The sequence below is a fragment of the Pinus tabuliformis genome, chromosome 3_1 (genome assembly GCF_031772625.1).
Source record: "Pinus tabuliformis cultivar Carrire ecotype Pingquan chromosome 3_1, CPIR1, whole genome shotgun sequence".
Taxonomy (NCBI): Eukaryota; Viridiplantae; Streptophyta; class Pinopsida; order Pinales; family Pinaceae; genus Pinus; species Pinus tabuliformis.
The window spans coordinates 45237052-45248679 of record NC_142301.1 but is presented as its reverse complement, the minus strand read 5'-3'; positions in this window follow the sequence as shown (position 1 = coordinate 45248679).

Below are 11628 nucleotides of genomic sequence, written 5' to 3'. Positions count from 1 at the left end.
GGTTGGGGTTGTAATAAGCTTGAGATGCCCCTTGCATCCCCTGCTGATAAGGTCTAGATCCTTGAGGCCTCCTTTGGTTGATGAAGTAGAGAGGTTCAGTGGGGGCTTCGGTTCCTTGGTACATGGCTTTAAACCCAGGTAAGGTTGGACACTGATTTGTTGGGTGGTCCTCCTCACAAACGAAACACACTTCAACCGAATGCAATGGACATTCGTTCTTAGGGTGTCTTCTGGTGCACCTAGGACAGAAGACAGCCAAGGCTCTCTCAGCTTCTTCTTTCTTCTGCTGGATCCTGAATGTGTCCAGCTGCATGGCGATGGTCTGTCTCACCTCACTCTTAAGATCTTCTAATTGGTTTGTAAACTCATGTTTGGAGAAAGGGACACCAGTGGAGAGGAGATTTCCTCTACCTCGTTTTCTAGCTGCCCTGGAATGATTTCGAAACACAGTCTTGATGTCCTCATAAGGCAGTTGGTAAATGTCCCCCCCAGCTAACATGTGAAGGGTGTCTAAGAGATCTTCAGGGACTCCTCGGAGTAGAACCAACTTGAGGGATTCAGGGTCAAGTGTGCACCTGGCCCGTTTATAGCTAAGTTGGAACCTCTCCTCATAGTCCTCTAAAGACTCATCATTCCCCATGGTCATTCGAAAGATCTCTCCCTTGGTTTCCTTGGACCTACAATAATCCCTATACTTGGTATTGAAGGCTTGCTGCATCTGAGCCCAAGTAGCGATGCTATTCCCAGGTAATCCCATGAACCAGCGTAGTGCTGCATCCTTAAGAGTGGAAGGGAAAAGCTTCAACTTTTGCTCATCTTCAGTATAGTCATAGGTTCTACAGAGGACAGCAAACTCAAATAGGAAGGTATCAGGATCCTCAGTGGTCAGTCCATGGAAGTGAGGCAAAGCAGAGGGGCTAATGTTTTTCATTTTCATCTCTCCATTGGTCTCTCGGATGGGGAAAGCTCCTTCTATTCTCTCATCTTCTCTATTGTCAGCCATAGCTTCGGATGGAGTGGTCTCTAACTCTTCTTCTTCTATAGGGTCTTGGTATATCTCAGGATGTTCACCTATAGGTTCCTCTGGGTCACTGTCACCAAAGAAGAGAGAAGGGTGACTCAGTGATGTGGTGGGGGTGTTTGGTAGGAATTTGCCTGATCTATCTCGGTTCCTACGAGGCATGAAATGGAAAGGACTTTTCTTTTTCTTTTTCTTTTTTTTGATTGCTTTTGCCTTTTCTTTGGTACCTGCAAAACTGAAACAAAGTGATCTACAACTAACTATATTGCTCAAATGAAATTGCAGAATTGGAAAGCTAATCTAGGAAAGCAAGAAAAATTACTCTAGGAAAGCAAGAAATATTAATCTAGGAAAGCAAGAAATATTAATCTAGGAAAGCAGGAGATGCTAATCTATGAAAGCAGGAAATGCTAATCTAGGAAAGCAGGAAATGCTAAGCTACTTTTGCAGAATGGAAATGAAATAAACTACTGAGCAGAAGTAAGAGTACGAAAGTAGAAGAAAAGCAACAATTACTAATACTCTGACGCTTCCCCGGCAACGGCGCCAAAAAGATGGTGAGCTCCAGTATTGTAGCAATAATGCTACAACTCCTGGGGCTTCCTGTCTCTCATTTTATCAACCCGGTAGTTCGTACAAACTTGGAAGCGACGGTGCTATATGCACAAGTACTAGCTCTTGTCGCAGCTGTCACTTGGTCAGCTGGCACAAGTCCGCTAGGGCTCAAGCCAACTTCTATAGGCTCTCAGAAGAAGCTTGCTAATTGATGGACGAAAGCTAATCTCAAAGGAAAGCTACTTTACTTGACAAAAATGAACTGAAAGCAAATCAAAGCATGTAAACCTAGGAAACCCTAATTTAACTAGTCTAACCTCTACAATGCAAGAAATGTGAATGAAACTTCTACCAATGCTGCTGTTACCTCTAATAAGTGCAAATGCATGGATCTAAACTACTTGCATCATGAAAGATATGTTTTTGTATTTTTCCTTTAAGTGTGTGGAATGATTGTGATCTTGTGCTAACTAGGGTTTGGTTGTGCAGATGGGATGGAGAAGGAAGGAAAGCGTGGGATAGGTTGGGGAGGCTAGGAGAGGTCCCTAGGGATCCTTAGCATCCATCCACAGAGGTTCCTCGCATTCAGATGCTCAGCAACCGAGAGAGTGGCCTCCTACAGGATGGCTGTGGAGGATCCTACAGGATACTCTGTTTTCTACAGGATGTCTACAAATGGCTACAGGATGACCTACCGTGAGTGTTTGGAGTGATGGAGGAGTAATGGAATAGTATGGGGAGATGTGTAAGGTAGGAATGAGGCTGGTGATGGCTGTAGAAGTGGAGGAATAGGATAGGGAGTGAATGTAGGGAGTAGGTTGGAAGATAGAGGGCTAGGTCAATGAAAGGGCTAGAGAATGGAAGTACGTGAGGAGTGAAAGACTTTGGGAGATAACAGAGCGGAGCAGGGGTCGAAGATGTGTGTGCATGCGGGATCAAGATGGAGAATGAAGTAATGGAACGAGAGAGAGCAGTGTAAGTGAAACAAATGCTTATGACTGTCACCAAACCGAAAATGCATCAACCTAACTATCTGTGCTTATAAATTCAATGAACAACAATTTAAACGCGAAGGAGAATGTGCATGAAGCTGTGGTAAAGGAGTGTGGTGCAGGTGTGAATCATGTGGAAGCATCTAACATAACGTGACTGTGTTTGCAGCAATCATGGAATAAAGAAATGCGTATTTTTGGTGGCTAGTCATGGACTGCACTCCAATCCCAGATGAGACGGCAGTGAGCCTTAACAACCTTTTTGTTGGAGCTCCAATGGACTATATCTATCCTCTGCTACACTAAACAACTGTAAACAAACTCACCATAAGCAAATCCTATCTAACTCATGAAAAAGACCAACTTAACAACCTGTAATTCGAATTGCATGTGCAAATGAAAAGCTCAAAGTGCTGAAATGAAATGGAAACAACACTACAGCAGAGGGGATCTATGGCTCTCGGGTTGGGCCCTAACCTGAGAGCTATAGTCTCCTTAAGAAACTCAGAACTAGATCACAAACTGCCTTCTTTATTCATAATCTGATGTCATGCCAAATTGGCTTACAAAAAGGAATGAAAATTGAACTGTGCTCCAAAATTACAATAGCAATACGAGAGTTTCAACAACCTATCCAAGGCTAAGGCCTCTATACTTATACAAAAACGATGATCCAACAAATATCCTTGATTTTAGGAGCTCGGCTGTCCAACTTCGAGTTTAACTGCTGATCCTGTAGGACAGTCATAACTACTGTTCCTGTAGAACAGTTATAACTGTTGTTCCTGTAGGATAGCTGGCTGCTTCTTAAGCTCGGAGGGGAGATGGATTGGAGCTCGGAGTTCTTGGTGGGAATCACGAGGAATGTCCCAAGACCGTGGACATCCTCTCCTAAAAACTGGCAGTGCCACCTCATTGTCTCCTTATCTCCCTTTTCGTTGTCTCTTGCTCCCTTTTAATGCCAAAACCTGGAATCACAATGCATTAGTCACGTAGATAGAGTGCCTACCCTTCTTCCTACAAACAACATGAATAAACTAAGAAATGCATGCATAAGCAGTAAAAAATGAATGGTTTGAGCAAGTAGAATAGGCCAAAATGAGCCCAAATTGTACCAAAATTGGGGCTCATCAATAGTCCATGGAGATGGATTCCCAAGGCTGGCTAGGAGTAGGCATAGGAGTGTATAGGCCTTGCTTCTTGATGGTTGGCTTGGAAATGACGCAGGTAGTGTAGGATTTGATATATTTCCTAACATCCTGTTGGAGTTTTTGACCACAATTTTCTCCACACCAAAGTGTCCTATGACTCGACTATAGCGCACCTCCCAAAACATCTTGGCACGCTCGCTTGAAGGAACACAAAGGTGGCCCATGTAGCATAATAATGTGTCCTCGAGGTAGAAATCAGGAACTTGATTGCTATCGACTAGTATCTGGTATGTGGAGGTGAAATCTAGATCATTTTTGTATAATTGCAACCATCTAGAGGTCTTGTGGCCACAATAGTTGAGAACAGTAGTCAGTGTTGCAACTGGGGGTCGACTGAGGCAGTCTGCAACATGGTTGATGCTTATTTTTTTGTATTTAATGCTCAAGTGGAATTGTTGTATATATGTAGACCACTTCTAATGGAGATCATTCTGCAACTTCCCTTGTGTCTGTATAGACTAAAGAGGTTGGTGATTGGTGTGGATGACCGTCTCCTTCCTCAGAATGTAATGCTTCCATTGCTGACAAGCCTGCACGATGGAATACATCTCTTTATCATAGGTGGTGTACTTCTGAATTGTATCGGAAAGTGTCTCACTATGATAGGCTATTGGATGCCCATTGTAGGTGAGAACTGCACCAATAGCATAATTGAAGACGTCTGTCTCAATTTCAAATGGATGTTGTAGGTCTGACAATGTGAGTATGATGCAAAGGCGAGGTGACACTTCAACTCAACGAATGCCTTCTGTTGGGACTTAGACCAGAAATATTTTTTTTTCACTCCACTCTTGGTAATTTGACTCAAAGGCCAAGTGATATGGGAGAATCCCAACATGAACCTCTGATAAAAATTTGCAAGCGTCAAAAAGTTGCAAAGCTCTATTAGAGTGATCAAGTCTCGCCAATCCCGAATTACTTGGATCTTAGTCAAATATGTTAGTTTTTGTAGCATCGGATGTGTTCTATGTACGAAATTTTGTAGAGAGGCTAGAATACATGAGATCAACATAACCCATAAATTTTTTTTGGAAATTCCGCCTAGGAGTGTCTAAATTAGATTATTAACTGATTTTTAAATATTTCTAGAGTCTAAACTTAGGGAATATGGTTAATTAATCAATATTAATTGAGATAAGGCATGGATCATCTAGACACTCACGTAGATCGACCCTGAAATGATCTAGTCATTGATTAAGTTTTAATCTTGGTCGTTGGTGCTCCAACAGTGGAATAAAAGAAAGTCGATGTGGTGATGGAGATCATCCAATGTAGATACTCAGTTGCCCAGACAGTTCAATTTTCTCAGTAGCAACAAATCAACAGAGAAGATAGAGCCACAAGGTGAGTAGCAGTTGGAAGAGGAGAGCAACAACATTTCGAGAGGAAGTTTTTAGTTCCCAGAAGAGTCGAAGGAAGGAAGGCTAAAATATCTAGAGGGCCAGCGTAGGGATTATGCAGAGGCAGATGCATACATCTCACGCAAAGGTCAGGGAAACCATTTCGAACAAAGGAAATAATTGTGGGATCAGAGAAAATTCTCACAATATTTTTCAAGTGTTTTCTTCAAATTAGATTTCCAGCTGGGAATGTAAATTATTGTACTTAGAGTTGTTGCTGAAAATTAATAATAAAACCCTCATCTGCTGCACCAGTTTTCCCACGTTATATTTTTCCGGGAACAATTGTCCAAAAATAAACGTGTTAATTTTATTGTGTGTGTGCTAGAATTTCTTTGTTTCCAGTATTATTATTATTATTATTTTATCTGTAGTATTTTTATGGTGAAAATTGCAGTTGTGATTTTATTCATTATTTGTCGTAGCAAATAAACTACATAATTAATTTTTGGAGTTAGAAGAATAATCTCTAATTGTTGCAATAGATAATTTTTCACATGGTATCATAGCTTAATTGATCAATTGGGAAGCTCAGAAGCAGAGAAAGGAATTTCGTTGTTCAGAGGGAGCAACAGATAAAAATTCCCAGAGAGACTATGTAGAACCCATAAAGGTAGTTCGAGTTGCTAGGGAAGCAATTTTATTTTTCAGTTGAAAGGAGGCAGGAAAATCGAATTTCCCAAATTATTGATTCCAACAATCAGAAGGAGCAATTGCAGCTCATATTTTTGTTGAGTAGAATCCTAGTTGGACGCAGAGAGTTTTTGCTGTAAAGCAAAATCTGCGTCGGGGGGAAAAAATAAATAACACACTAAATTTGTTCCAGTATAGTGATGGACAAAATTAACATTCATGAGACTTTAGATTTGTCTTCCAGATTGGAAGACAAATTTTCTTGCTTAGCGGGATCAATTTCATATGGTGTCTGGTATATAGACAGTGGAGCTTCATCCCACATGACAGGGGTTAGAGAATATTTCTCTAACTAGAAAGAGGAGCAAATGGATTTCCATATTACTATGGGAAACATAATGAAATGTACTCCAGTAGGGAGAGGTACCATAGGTGTTCAGGGAGAATCAGGAGCAAGCACCAACGCTTTAGATGTATTGCATGTGCCAGGATTGGGTATGAACCTGATTTCAATATCCTAGTTACAGGATAAGGGGTACGATGCTCACTGCGTGGGGAAGAAAGTGTATGTCAAACATCCAAGCCGGAAAAAGGTAAGATAGATTGGAGTCCAAAGTAACATGTTGTACCAATTGCAAATCGATTCTCCAATGACACATTGATAGGCAGTAACAGTAGTAGTGGGAAGAAGCTAAATGAATTATGGCACAAGAGAATGGGACATCTACATCATGGAGCACTTAGAATGCTCAAAGAAACCGTAACAAGGATTCCTGAACTTGGAACTAAACATGATGATGTGTGCAGAGGGTGCATACTTGGGAAATATGCTAAGGCGGAATTTCTAAGAACAAAGTTGATGGCATGTTAGGACTTATAAACTCATATATTTGTGGCCCAATGTCCACTACAGCTCTTAGGGGTGCCAAATATTTCGTCACCTTTATTGATGATCATTCCAAGAAAACCTGGATCGACTTCTTGAAGACCAAGGGTGAGATATTCGATTGTTTCAGAGATTTTAAAGCTCTCGTAGAGAATGTGATAGGAAATAATATAAAGGTACTTCACTGAGATAATGGTTGAGAATATATTGATAAAGACTTCACAAATATTTGCGTGAAAGAAGACATCAAGAGAGAATGGACAACTCCATATAATCCACAACAGAATGGTGCAGTGAAGTGGAAAAACATAACCATTGTTGGAGCTACAAAGGCTATGTTATATGACCAGGATCTACCTAGATTTATGTGGGTAGAAGCATGTAACACGACAATGTATATTCAGAACAAGACTCTTCATAGAGAATTAGGGAAGAAAATGCTAGAAGGAGTCTTCACAAGGAAGAAGCCTATAGTCAACCACCTCAGAATTTTTGGTAGCATTGCTTATTATCACGTGCCATATAATAAAAGGAACAAATTGGATCATACTTCAGAGAAGGGGTTTTTCATTGGGTACAATAAAACCTCAAAGGCATTCAAAATCTACATTCCTAGTAGTATGAATATTGTAGTAAGGTGAGATGTGAAGTTCATGGAGGACCGAGTTTTCAAGGGGTCTCATGAGATGCCTGTAGGTGATCAAAATCAGTCATCAGAAGCTCCTTTAGTCCAACAATAGGGGCAACCACAGGGGTAGCTAGTGGGATAAGCAGGGGGACAATCACAAGGTTCAAGTACTATGAACAGTACCAGTACTTCCTCAGCTGCAGGAAATTCGAGAAGTTCTCAAAAAATGGGCAGGATTCTTGAGGAGGTCCACATTTTGAATCAATAACTTGCTACGAGAGCCCACAATATTTAGTACCAAGATGGATCAGTGGCAGTAGATATAGTCAAATGCCAAAGTGACATATGTAGAGTCTAGTTGCAGTCAGATGTTGGGGACCGTCATGCAGGTGGCACAAAGCAGAGTCAGCAACTATGCAGATGCCTCAGTAACAACGCATATAGTAGCAGCAGTCAGAGACTCGAGAAATAGATGCATCATATTGATCATAGTTGATTCAATATTTAAGATATTTTTCAGCTGTAGATGTTGTAGTTGCAACAACAACATACGAAGAGGGAGTTACAATGCAGATGTAGTGTTGGCAATAATTCAACATAATCAGTAGCAACACAAATGCAACACATATCGGAGTTGCGCAGTAGTTGGTTGGCAACAACAGTTAGAAATCGGTAGCATGACAGGAGATAATGTAGAGATAGGGTGTTGTTGCAGGGGGCAACAACTTTATAACACATTCCTCGCTAAGAGGGAGTTTAGTTTTTGCAACATCGGATGTGTTCTAGCCACAAAATTTTGTGGAGAGGCTAGAATACAAGAGATCTCCAGAATCCATAAATCGTTTCTGGAAATTCCGCTTAGAAGTGTCTCAATTAGATCATTAACTCATTTTTAAATATTTCCTAAGTCTAAACTTAGGGAATATGGTTAATTAATCATTATTAATCGAGATAAGGCGTGGATCATTAAATTTTAATCTTGGCCATTGGTGCTCCAACTGTGGATTATAAAAGAAAGTCCATGTGGTGATCGAGATCATCCAGTGCAGATACTCAGTTGCCCAGGCAATTTGATTTTCTTAGTAGCAGTAGCTCAATAGATAAGATAGATCCATAGAGTGAGTAGCAAGTGGAAGAGGAGAGCAACAACATTCCGGGATGAAGTTTTCAGTTCCCAAAAGATTCGAAGGAAGGAAGGTCGAAATATTTAGAGGGTCAGTGTAGGGACTGCATAAAGACTGACGTAGGCATCTCACGTAGAGGTCAGGGCAGCCATTTCAGAGGCAGGAAATAGTTGTGGGGTGAGAGAAAATTCTCTCAATATTTTTGCCAGTGTTTTCTTCAGATTAGATTACCAGCTGGGAATCTAAATTGTTGTATTGATAATTGTTGCTAAAAATTAATAATAAAACCCTCATCTGCTGCACCGGTTTTCCCAAGTTGGGGTTTTTTTCTTTTTTTTTAGGGGGCGGGGTTGTGGGGGGGGGGGGGGTAATTGTCCAAAAATAATTGTGTCAATTTTATTGTGTGTGTGCTAGAATTTCTTTGTTTCTAGTAATTTATTTTCCACTATAGTTTTATGGTGAAAATTGCAACTTTGATTTATTCGTTATTTGTTGTAGAAAATAAATTGCAAAATTATATTTTGAGTTAGAAGAATAATCTCTAGTAGCTACAATAGACCATTTTTCGCAGGATCCACATGCACACGTTGCTCATCTATGATGTAACCTAGATATTGGACCTGGCTAATGCCAAAGGTGCATTTATCCAAGTTGGCACACAGTTCGTGCTGTCGCAGGGTTTGAAGGACTTGCCGAATGTGTTGCAAGTGTTCTTCCCAACTCTTGTTGAAGATGAGGATGTCATCCAGATAAACAACCACGAATGAGTTGGTGAAGGGACACAAGATGTCATCCATTAGCCTCATAAAAGTAGCAGGGGCATTTTTCAACCCAAAGGGCATAACCAACCATTCGAAAAGGCTTTCCTTGGATTTGAAGGTGGTCTGCCATACATCTATGGGCTCTATTGGAACTTGGTGATAGCCAAACTTCAAATCGATCTTGCTGAACTACTTGGCCCCCTGGAGTTGGTCTAGAAGGTCATCAATCTATGGGATTGGATACATGTTCCTAACAATGATTTTTTTTAGTGCTCGATAATCAATGCAGAACCTCCAGGTCCCATCCTTCTTCTGTATAAGTATAATCAAGCTCCCACAATTTGGGGAACTTGGTCGGATGTGCCCTTTTTACAACAACTCCTGGTTTTTCCGCTTGATCTATTCATTTTCCATAATGGAGTGATGATATATCAGCCCGTTGGTTAAAGGTGCTTCAGGAGTCAGATGTGGCCACGATCTTCCCCTTACTTTAAGAGTGAATTAGAAAGAAAACAAATTTCCCTGTCTGGGCAATGTTCTTACTGCATTGTTCAGCAGAGTTCAAAGAGATGGAAGTAGGTGGGGCTACCTCCGGTATCCTATATAACTTATTACCCAAAGAAATAATAACAATGTGATGCCTTGAATCATACACAACATGACACTTCCACAAGTATTGTTGGTCTAAGAATACATCACAAACTTCAAGAGGAGCAACATCACACAATACCGCATCCGCGAAGGGCTTGATGTTGTAGGGAAGGTGACACTATTGGCTGATGCGAAGATCTCATCCTTGGCTTATGCCCGATGTAGGATTGCGTCTGTGGTGTGGTCGATAGGCCCAACCACTTCACGACCTCTGCTAAAATGAGGTTTTTTTGGCTCCTGCTACTGATGATGAATTGTAGCGACGAACCCTTCACACACATTTGTGAGTGGAAGAAACACTCCCCCTCCTCTGGATCTTCGGGCTCAATCTTCTGGATCTTGGTGGTGGCAACAGTGGAACTGGGCTTTACATCAATAATCTGCTTCCCTTTGTCATTCCTGTTGTCAGGTTCTGAATTAGAGTCAAAACATGCATCTAACTCTGAAGCCTTCAACTTGGCCACTAGTGACTGCTTGGCTTGACACTCACTTGTGTTGTGAGTGGGGCTCTTATGGAACTCACACCACTTCCATGTGTTCTTCTTTGTCTTCGTGGTGTTGTTCTTTGCTTGCGGCTTCAACGCGTTGTCCTGGGTTACCCCGCCTTGCCTTTGTCCTTTGTTCTATGGTTTGGGGGCACCTTTCCCTTACTTCGGATTCGTAGATCCAAAGTCTTGCTTCTTCTGTTTAAACTTTTTCTCGATCTTGACAGTGTATCGGTAGGCAGTGCCAAGCGAGGAGATGTCCAGGAACTCCATCTCGTCTTGAATGTATTTATGTAGACAACCAAGGTACTTGAGTACCAAATGTCGACAACCAAGGTACTTGAGTACCAAATGTCGCTAAGAATCCTTAATACCTAACTTTGTGCAAAGGGTATGAAAAATAATTTTGAACTCTGACATGTCTTGGTCCCTTCCCTGCCGCAGTGTTGTTCACTTTATGTACTTATCTTCATAGCTCTCGACAGGGTAATATTGCTCCTTGATGGCGTCTCAAAAAGAGTTCCAAGTGGGTGTGGGTAAAAACAGTGAGGGTTCCCTCTCGTCCCTCTGTTCACAGTAGGTTTCCCACCAGTTCTTGACATGGGGGGCGACTTTGAGGAGTGCAAAAGTAATATTTTCCCTATTCGAAAAATCATGAACAAAAAAATATCCTTGCAACATATTTAACCAACTATCTACAACGTTTGCGTCTATCTAGCCTTCAAATATGGGAATGTCAAAGCTAACTTGTACCTTAAAGGGAGTGGTGCCTCTAGAGTAGCTATCAGACGAAGATACATCCTGTGTGGACATTCGTTGAAGGATCTGGGCAAAGTTGTCCATCATCACGTTCCTTTGTCACTTGAGGGATTCTTCGAGCAATATTTTGAAAGGATCTATTGCTCCCTTGTCTTTCTTTTCTTTTGCAATGGGAGGTCGTTAGGGTTTGCGAGGCTGGTCCTATAAAGGTTCAATCAGTTCGAGCCCTAACTCCTTATACCCCAACCTCATTGGGGACATGCAAACAATAACAAAGAAATAACAGACCACTCTGATACCACTGATCTAGAATTATGCAGGAATAAAACATAATACAAATATAAACATAAACATAGAGATGCAACAAAAATAAATCTTCATTTCATTAATATCAAAGAACTGAAAGTTTCTTATATATATAATGGAAATAAACTAGCGCAGGTGATGGTAGGTTATCTATGAGAAGAGGTGTGGTGGCTACATGCCTTTGAACTGTGTTACAATGAGGCTCGAAGGCCTATT